Source organism: Oryzias latipes, chromosome 9 (genome assembly GCF_002234675.1).
Source record: "Oryzias latipes chromosome 9, ASM223467v1".
Classification (NCBI taxonomy): domain Eukaryota; kingdom Metazoa; phylum Chordata; class Actinopteri; order Beloniformes; family Adrianichthyidae; genus Oryzias; species Oryzias latipes.
In genome coordinates, this window is record NC_019867.2 from 21446236 (window position 1) to 21454225 (window position 7990).

Here is a 7990-nt window from a genome sequence, read left to right on the forward strand (position 1 = left end):
TCTGTCATTTTTTACATTTTATTATGAGATTTGGTTATTTGGTTCTTTAGTTTTTCAATCATTTAGAAAACAATTATCACAATGTTTTTTACTAAGTCTCATCAATTGCTACCCTGGATGACCAAAAAGGTCAGGCTACTCCTAAAAGGCCATGCCACTGCCTTTAGGTCAGGGAACAAGGATCTGTACAGGACCTCCAGAGCTGACCGGAAGAGAGGGATCAGGAAGGCCAAATTGGATTACAAAAGACAAATAGAGGACCACTTCTCCAACAACAACCCTCGGTGTGGCAGGAACTACAACAGCTGACCAACTTCAGGGGACAGACCAGCACCGAAACACACTCCAGCGCTGCACTAGCGGAGGAGCTGAACGCGTTCTTCTCGCGCTTCGAGACCACACCACTGCAGTCTGAAGTCCCATCACCTCATCCTCTCTCTGCTTCCAGCTCCGAACCCCTGACGCTGCAGACACAGGACGTGGCATGGATGTTCAGCAGGGTAAACCTCAGGAAAGCGGTTGGACCTGATGGAGTCCCTGGGAAGGCTTTGCGGGCCTGCGCCGACCAGCTCCCCCAGGTCTTCACAAAAATCTTTAACCTGTCGCAAGCACAGGCTTTCATCCCTGCTTGCCTGAAGTCATCCATCATCATTCCAATACCCAAAAAGTCATCCACAGCCTACCTCACGGACTACCGTCCAGTTGCACTCACCCCTGTCATCACCAAGTGTGTGGAACGGCTGCTCCTAGGATGCATGAAAGAATGCCTTCCTCCAACCTTTAACCCCCTCCAGTTCGCTTACAAACCAAACAGATCAACGGAGGATGTCCTATCCATCACTCTCCTCACTGCGCTGAGCCACCTGGAACACAGAGACACCTACACCAGGGTGCTCTTTGTTGACTATAGCTCAGCCTTTAATACCATCATTCCTGACATTCTGTTCAGCAAACTGCCTGACCTAGGACTCCACCCACTCACCTGTACCTGGATCAAGGACTTCCTTACAAACAGACCACAGACAGTCAAACACAGTCCCTACTTCTCCTCCACCCGGATGCTGAACACAGGCTCCCCATAGGGATGTGTGCTGAGTCCTCTGCTGTACACGCTCCACACAGCAGACTGCAGACCAGCCCACACCAGCAACACCATAGTGAAGTTTGCAGAAGACCCTACTGTGGTGGGGCTGCTCTCTGGGGGTGATGAGACAGCCTACAGAGATGAAGTCCTGAAACTGTCCAGTTGGTGTCAGGCTACTAACCTCACCCTGAACACCACCAAGACCAAGGAGATCATCTTGGACTTCAAGAAGAACAGAGCAGACCCACCCCCACTCTACATCAACGAAAACTGTGTGGACAGGGTCCACAGCTTCACCCTCCTGGGCACCACCATCTCGGCTGACCTTGCATGGTCTATCAACACCATGGCTGTCATCAGAAAGGCACAGCAGCGTCGGTACTTCCTGAGAAGGCTCAGGAAGAACAATGTGAGCCAGGAGCTGCTGGTAACCTTCGACGCTCAACCATCGAGAGCATCCTGTCATACTGCATCACAGCGTACAAAATGGAAACTTATGCCAACAAAATACTAATATGTGCACACAAAATGCTAATTTATGCTTACAAACTACTAATTTGTGTGCACAAAAGGCTAATTTGTGCCTACAAAATACTAATTTGTGTGCACAAACTGCTGAAAAAATGCTAATTGTGCCTGCAAAATGCAAATGAAATGTTCATTTATGGCCACAAAATGCTAATAAAATGCTAAATTGTGGCCACACAATGCGAATTTGCGTACACAATAATTTGTGGGTACAAATGATCTATTTGAGGGAACAATAAAAAAGACAAGAAACTAATAAAAGCGTTGGATGGTTCACCCACTTAAAGGAAACATGAGCTGGGATTAGACCGTCGTGAGCAGCCAAAAGAACAAAGGTTGTTATTTTTTTTTTTTTTACCTTGTCCTGTCCAACAGCTGGGCAAACAGATGAGAGCTGAGGGCCTCTTGTGTTGGACATATTTTACTTTAACAAGAGGGGTTATTAATCTTCAGACAAACCAAAGGTATGTCTGAATAAACCCCTTTTGTAATTGAGGCCAAACTTTATTAATTTCAAACATGTTTGAAGATCTTTGGTGTTGGACCGGACGGAAAAGGAAAGAGGGGAAGAAGAGAGAGGGACGTTAGAGAGAGGGGGGGAAGGAGGGTGATAGTAGGAGGGGAAGGGGGATAAGACCATGAAGCAGCATAAAGCAACAAGTTTACTGGTTGTTAATCACCATGGTAAGGCTCAAATGCAGTACAAAAAGGGCGGAGCCTGTCCACACACACACCCAAGTGTCAAACACACCTGCTAGCTGCAAAAATGTCCATCTGTCGACATGTACACAAAACAGATAGTGCTCACACGCATACTTATGCCTTAAAACCAACTAGTGTGAAACATTTCAGTCATTCAGTCACGCAAACCGCCAGTGCAAAGGTGAGCCAACACCCGTGCTCAGGTGAGTGCTCATGTTCTTCTAAAATGGATGGTGGAATGTGTAAAGAAGGAGGGAGAGCGCCCAGCCATCCCCACCCCAAGACCCCCACCGCAGCAGCAGCGGCAGCCGGAATCCCCCCCACGCCACACGGAAACCGGCAGGGAACAACCGCCGCCCGGGCGACCAAGCCCGCCACCCAGGCCAGGGCCAGCAGGACCGCCGCAAGGCCCCCAGAGCCAGAGAGCAGGGAGGCACGGAGGGAAAGAGAGGGCCGCCCCAGCCCAACCAGGAGAACAGCCCCCCCGCCGCGCCGGGAGAACCCAACGCAGGGCCCCACCGGAGAGGGACGCCCACAGCCCCAGACGAGCACCCCACCACCACCCAGGAGTTCTGGGCATCCCCCCGCCCCAACCCCAGGTACGAGCCAGGACCCCCCAAGGGAGACCCGCTCCGCACTCCAGGCAGCCATCCGCCCGGCCCACGGTTGGTCCAGGGAGGAGCAAGGCAGGGGCCCGCCGCCCCCGCCCAGGAGGGGGGAACCCCGGGGAAAAAAGAGGGCCCACAAGGGGTGTTGTAAATAACAACAAAGGTTGTTATTTAATATTTTTTTTAAATGGGCTACCAGTGGCACAGTGGTTAGTACTCTGGCTAGAAGGCCCAGTTCGAGCCCCAGCTAGGGGATCTGAAACATCAGGGGCTTCTCTGTGTGGAGTTTACATGTTCACCCCATGCATTCGTGGGTTTTTCGGGGACTCTGGCTTCCAAAAACATGCTTCATAGGTTAATTGGTTGCTCTAAATCTTGGGTGTCAAACATACGTGTCCGGCCCGCCAGATGGCTTAATCCGGCCCACTCATGAAGAGTAAAAATTGTTAGTATGTTTTTAAAAAAAAAAGGAAATTTCTATCCCATTTCTGTGGCGAGTTATCTTTTTAAAGAAATAACCGAAATGTGCAATTCCACCACTAAGAAGACCAAAACAGGTAGAGATATTAGCATTAAAAAAGAAGATGAGATAGTTCATGTGGAGCTATTTTTTTGTGAAGAGATGCATGTTATAAAATAATCCGCAAAACGCGGCTTTCTTTTTTTTTTTTACTTAAATTTTATTTATTTTTTTCAAGCAAGACATAACACAAATGTACATGATATCAAGCAAAATAAGTTTTCAAACAAAGAGAAGAAGAGTAAAAAAATAATAATCATAAATGAAAAAGAAAAGGGGGGAAATAAGACACGACAGCAGCCGTTCCAAAAGTATAAACAGAAAAATCATGCAATGACCAGAGATTTTTTTATATTCAGACCATCTGTCCCATTTTTTCTTGAATTTTCCTTCTGTCAGTCTTAAAGCAAAACATAGTTTTCCATGATGTTGATCTCCTCCACTATTTCAGTCTGTGATGCGTGGGGGTTCTGGCTTCAGCCATTGTCTAGTTATTGCCTTCCTTGCTGCAATTAGCAATATTTTTACCAGATACTGATCTTTAACTATGACCGTTTCAGACATTTTACCCAGATGTAATACTAACTGAGTGGGATTGTATAGTGCAGAATTTGTGTTTAAACACGATGGATGCAATGCCAAAATGGCCCTATTTGCAAACAGATCCAGAAGATATGGGAATGGTTTGCATTTACTGTATCACATTTTTTCTCCAACACGTCTGTGGATTTGCTGATTGTTTGCTTTTGATTGAAGGGGTAATAAAGAAGCGCATGAGGTTTTTCCAGTTAAATTCCCTCCATTTCAGTAATGTGGTAGAAGACTGAGTTAATGCACACATTAAGTACCATTCTTTCTCTGAAATAGTGATGGACATTTCCTTCTCCCCCTTTTCTTTAACATGTAAAGTAATGGGGCGTCGGGAGTTGGGAGCGCGTGGGGCAAGGGACCCTGCTCGGATAGTTGCTGTCTCATCCCCCGGCTTTTCGGGACTGCTCAAGGTCCGGGAGGAGGGCTCGCCTGCCTCCGGGGCTGGGCCCCCGTCATCTCTGGTCCCGGGGGGTTGTTGGTGCTGTCCTGGTTGGCCTGCCTGTGCCATTGGGCGCCTCCTGTTGGCTTGGCCGGGGCTGCTGGGGGTTGGGGGTGGAACACTCGGTTGCCTGGGGGGGATGGGGATGATGTGATCGGGGGACGTCTGATGGGTCCGGGGTTCAGGCGCCAGGGAACCAGAGCTCCCATTGGGGACCCGGTTGCCTGGGGCTGGGGCTCTGTTCTAAAATTGGTGGAAGCATCAACCAATTTTAATTGGACCCCTCCTAGAACATACACCACACACTAAGCACCAACATACACAAGACACTCATGTAGGGCCCTGTGGTGGACACACTTGGATGATCAGATTCTGCTGTTGTAGAATGGAAGAGTTTGTATCGCCCCTGTCCACCAATTTTAACTGCACCTCTTAAAACGCACACACGTATACAAACACAACGAGAGGGGGATGTTCACATTGCTCCCTGTCCCCTACCCCCCACGCTGAGTAGGATTGGCCGGCATCTGCTGCCGGGGTGTTGGTGGCGCCGTGGGGGCTCCTGCGTCCCTGATCTTGCAGCTCTTTCTCCGTGCAGGAAGGGAGTCTACAAAATCTGAGCGGGCTGGACGGCATCACCTGGGGCCGGGTGGGGCTCCTCTATTGGGCATACCGGGACACCCCAATCTTTTCCATCATTGCTTACAGCAACTAGAGCCTGGTCCTCAGGGTCACCGTCCCCTGGCCCTGTCTGGGGCCTCCGCTGGTCGCCTGCGTCCGCCTTTCCACTCGGGCGGTCGGTTTCTACCGCTTCCCCCCTCTTGACCTCGGTGGGGCTGGCGGGCAGGTTGCACGGGTGCGCAGTGTGGGCTGACCATGGGCTGCGCTGGCCTGCCTCTGGGGTTGGGGGCGGGTGGGGGCTCAGGACTCCCGGGGGGTGGCGTGCCTCTCATCTGGGCTCCGGCGTAGGTCTCGAGCGGCTGGGGCATTGGGCAGAGGCCCGGTGCGCCTTGGGGCGGGGCGGGTCCCTGCTGGGGCCGGGGCTCCGGCTCAGCGTGTTCTCTGTTTCTCTTTCTCCTCGACCGGGGGGCTACTGGGTCATGACCTCCGTCTCCGTTTCTATCTTTCGGGGTCAGGTGCACGGGAGGGTGGTTGCTCTTGGATCTTTGTCTGACGGTGAGGCTCTTGGATGCCTGGATCGGCCGGGTTGCTGTGCTGTCTGCCTCTAGCTCTGGGGTGTGGGGTGCCCGGGCCTCCTGCCTTTGCAGGAGCATTTAGTGTAATCAAGGTGCACTCTAAAATGTACACATTCATTCAACCCACCCGCTTATTCACCTTTTAAACTGACCAACGTTTGCAAGAGGGGAAGGTTAACAAAAAAGTCCCTAAACATTACCGACGTTAAATGCATTTTTCCCCCAGATTGGTTCTGTACACTATGCAGCATTTCATGCAATTACACCAGGAATAACACTTCAAAAGTACACCTAAATGTCGCCATTTTTATTTCACACCTTACGCTATTTAAAAAGTTATTACAGCCAATATTTTATAACAATGATTTAAATGCAAACTTGCGCATTAACTTGAGCAGCTATGTTTTCCCACGCTAACTGTCTCTGTTTTGCAGATGCAGCGGTGTTGCTTTTCTTCTGGAATATGTGCTCATATTCACTGTAACTCTGCAGCAGCACGTCAAGTTCAGCTGGCGAAAAATACGCAGACCTCTTTTTTCCCACAGTTGCCATGGTGACTCGTAATATCTGCGCTCCATTGATAATGGCTTCTTGTAGTCGCGGTGCGCACGCTTACCTCCGAATCAGTCCACTCAGAGTTGATTGACCTAACTCCAATCAGCTTCTCAGAAACAGAAAACTCAGAGTTGTTAATATCTCGATTGACCAACTCAGAGTTCAAGTTTAACCTCAGAGTTGGTTGAACCTCCTTTCTGAAACAGGCCCCAGGGGCCTGTTTCTGAAAGGAGGTTAAGTGTAAACTCTGAGTGCGTTAACCCTGAAATCAGGGAAACCCTGGGTTTTCCGTTTCAGAATGGGAGGTTTGTTAAACCAGAGAAAGCAGAGTAACCCGTTTCTGAAAGAGAGGTAACTTATACTCTGAGTCAGTGTCCATGGTTACTTATGCTGTGAACCTAACCTGGTCGGGAGCAGGTTTTATCCTCTAAACTCAAGGTTTCTGCCGGTCCCCTCCCCTTTTTAAAGACGAAGCGGTATTTTTCGCTTTAACCTTCATTGCCCACATTTCTGTCACACAGAGACGGTCTAAGTGACAAGAATGGCTTGTCCTTTTTTGGAGGACCCAATAGACGAGGAGGCTGCATTCATTCATAGAGAATTATATTTACCTCGTGCGAGGATTTTGAGAAGACTCGATTTTTTGTCATTTCCCCATACGTTTTTGTTTGAGCTTTACCGTTTTTCGTTGCAGTCAATTACATATATACAATGAAAACAACATTAGATATTGCTATGTAGATGTTTCATATGTCAAATATTGTCAACAAAGCCTACATTCATGACATGCTCACATTTGACCTGATTGAATTATGTTTTTATACTTCATTTTTAGCTGCTGCCATGTTCTTTTAATTCCTGCAGGATTGCATCTACATGAAAATGAAATCAGGGACATTGAATTAGATTAATGTAACAATTACTTTTTGGAAACACAATTTGCTAGCACTGCTTACTTTCTTAATCCCATATAAACCTATACCACTTGATCAATACAAGGGTAGTGTTGCAGCGTGTGTGTGCTGAGCGGGGTGCGATCCACGAGAGACAAGGGGAGGGGCGAGTGCAGGTGCAGATGGGGGGGGGGGGGGGTGAGCACGGAGCAGAGGTGTGTGCGTGGTATATATTGTGTGTTTGGAGGACGGAGCACTTAGTTAAATAAAGAGAAGGTGTCATTCCCAGAATAACTGTTTTGGAGTCATTCTTAATCCGCTCTGGAGGTTGAGGGTTTCCCACGGGAAGTGAACCCCGAAGGAGAATTCCCTTCGGCCCTGAAGGAAATCTCCCCTGCGCTTCTGACCACGGTCGGTCGGAAAGACGAGAGAAAAGAAAGGAGAAGTCTTCGCGCAGCGAAAGGTTCAACAGTAGACAAAGGTTCACTTTTAAAGACACAATTGCATGTATTAATATTAAACTGACTAACGTTTGCATGAGGGGAAGGTTAACAAAAAAGTCCTCTAAACATTACCGACTTTAAATGCATTTTCCCCCAGATTGGTTCTGTACACTATGCAGCATTTCATAAAATTACACCAGGAATAACACTTCAAAAGTACACCTAAATATCGCCATTTTTTATTTCACACCTTACGCTATTTAGAAAGTTATTACAGCCAATATTTTACAACAATGACTAAATGCAAACTTAGGCATTAACTTGAGCAGCTATGTTTTCCCACGCTAACTGTCTCTGTTTTGCAGATGCAGCGGTGTTGCTTTTCTTCTGGAATATGTGCTCATATTCACTGTAACTCTGCAGCAGCACGT